At 31.7% G+C, this 2,500-nt stretch overlaps 1 protein-coding gene and 1 long non-coding RNA gene across 2 annotated transcripts in view; one reads left to right on the top strand and one right to left on the bottom strand.

The window, feature by feature from the left end:
* The window catches only part of LOC125034462 (ubiquitin carboxyl-terminal hydrolase 24-like), a 37,029-nt gene extending 35,576 nt beyond the window's left edge, over positions 1–1,453 (top strand). Inside the window, exon 45 of the mRNA XM_047626215.1 lies at positions 1–1,453. This exon is cut by the window's left edge and continues 779 nt beyond it. The gene's annotated coding sequence lies outside the window, so the exon portion shown is untranslated.
* Positions 1–2,500, bottom strand: part of LOC125034463 — a 12,595-nt gene that overhangs the window by 7,946 nt on the left and 2,149 nt on the right. The gene's annotated exons all lie outside the window — the stretch shown is intronic.

Here is a 2,500-nt window from a genome sequence, read left to right as displayed (position 1 = left end):
TGTTTTTTGTACTTTCCTCAAGAGTGCAAACCTAGAGAATTTTTGTATAGTTGGAAACTACTTACATTTGCACTTGGACCAGTCTGTAGCCATTTGAAAACAGCATTGATTAACAGACATTTCTTGTAGACTGTTCCTTGGTGCTGTTCTGCATGAAGCACAAAAATCAGTTCTCTTTAAGAAGGAGAGCTGAACTTGGTGTCATTTTACAGATCCGCAGGGCCTTGTATACTTTGTTGACCTTTATTGTTTTTTAACCTCTTGTTACACATCTGTTGGTCTTAGTGACAGAGCAAGTGTGATTAAGATTGAGTCTGTAGTTGACTTTTTTCAATTTTAATATTCTAATAATTTTCTTGCAATAAATTGTTGAAATGTGAACAAAGCTATTAAAGGTTGAATCAGTTGTTTGAATAAAATAGTAGAATATGAATTGGCTTAGTATTTCTTTGTGTTAAACCTAAAATTGTGAAAAAAAAGCAAACAAGGAAATCTGAACCAAAGCAACATCGCTAAGATATTCTTATAACATGTTGATGTCACTAAAAGATTTCTGTGATGCATACAAGAGTGAAATGGACTTAAAAATCCGTTCATGGCATGTTGAAAATGAAGTTGTTTATTATAAATATTGAAAAAGTGTGGGGTTATAGCATTTGTAAAGTTTTATATACCATGGTTCTGTTTCAGTCTATAAAGTTTGGTCTTGTGCTGTTTATTTTTATATTAGCCATGTATGTTTTAATGATCTTACATTACTGATGAGTTGTCTCATATAATAACCAATATTTAAACATTTGGTTCTGCTCTATGCTAACCCAATAGATATTGTTGATTTCAGGTAAACCAAACCCATTTGATAGTCATAGCATCATTGCTATGGCCTTCAAATGGTCAAGACATCAGTTACCTAACTAATTTTTTACCATTTGCTCAAACCATATATAGTAAGTAGTATCAGTATGGTGATATTATAGCACCCTTCTCACTTTCTCTTGTACCTATTACTTTCTTTTCTCTCTCTCTCTCTCTCTCTCTCTCCTGGGTCTTTTACCTCCACTCTCATCTCCCCCTCCCCCTCTCCACCTCCCCTTTCGTCAACATATACAAGATCCTCCTCATCTTACAGTCATTCGGGAAAAAGTGGGCAATTTTGGGGAGACCATGACTGTCTTCCTTACCAAGTGGAGACAATGTATATTCATGTAAAAAAGAAGTTGGTTTGGTTCATTGGTTCTGATTAACTGACTTGTCATGTTTTTTTTCCTCTTTTTTTCTTGAATGACTGTGATACTACAGAATATGACTGTATAGCAAGAATCCATTAACTGCGCGTTATTAATATCTCCGCTTGCAAATAAAGCTTAAAGTATATAATGTAAAAGTATAAGGAAAATATGAATAAACCCTCCAGATAAAGTGCTGTTAACACAATAAAGTTAGTTGTTTGTTTGCGAGTTGTTTCAGTAACCACGGCAACATAAATAATTGTTTAATAGATGAAGTGAGAGTGTTATAAAAGAGAAAATATTAGTTTGTCTCTAGAAAGGTTCATTCTGCCTTCTTGTCATCAATGTATTTAATTCCAATATTCTTCATTTTTTTCACTACTTAATTTCAGTGTTATGCATATCTTCACTATTTAATTTCGCTATTCAGCAATTTTTTCACAATTTCATTTCAGTATTAGTATTCTGCATAATTTACTATATATAAATATATAACTATAACAATTAACAAATTGATGGTTATTCACGTTAGCAAAATGATTTTGGTTTGTTTTTCTAATCAATGGTAATTATATTTTTATAAAATAAACCAAAAAAAGTAAAATGCTTGAGCGTGTGTGTGCGTGTGCGTGTGCGTGCGCGTGCACGCATGCATGCATGAGTGTGTGTGAGTATACATTTACAATATACATATATAATGTATATATATAATATATATTATATATATGTATATGATAATCATATATGATATATATATATACACACATACACATATTATATATATATATATATATATATATGTATATTATATATAGTCCAGTGGTTAGCGCACTGGACTCCGGACCTTGTGGTCCTGAGTTCAATTTCCCGTCGCGGCATTCGTGAATATGCCTGCGCTCTGACTGCTGGTTCGATCCCGAGAAAACGACATATCTCCTTGAGAAGTCAAACGCAGGTGTCGTAGGGGAAGTCACCAAAGTGTTAGCGCGATTAGGATGGGTATCCAATCAGGCAAGGGTGACACTGCCATATAACCTCTCAATAGGGAATTGAGAAAGACTTATGTCCTGCAGAGGAATGAATGGCTGTTAGAAAAAAAACATATATAATATATCGTACATATATATATCTATATGAATATAGATATATATATATATGATATACACATATATAATATATATATAGTATATATATAATATATATATATATAATATATATATATGTATATATATATATTTATATAATATATATATATTATATATATGTAAATT

Source organism: Penaeus chinensis, chromosome 18 (genome assembly GCF_019202785.1).
Source record: "Penaeus chinensis breed Huanghai No. 1 chromosome 18, ASM1920278v2, whole genome shotgun sequence".
NCBI lineage: Eukaryota > Metazoa > Arthropoda > Malacostraca > Decapoda > Penaeidae > Penaeus > Penaeus chinensis.
Note: the sequence above shows the minus strand (reverse complement) of the source record. Positions and strands in the feature narration are given on the sequence as shown.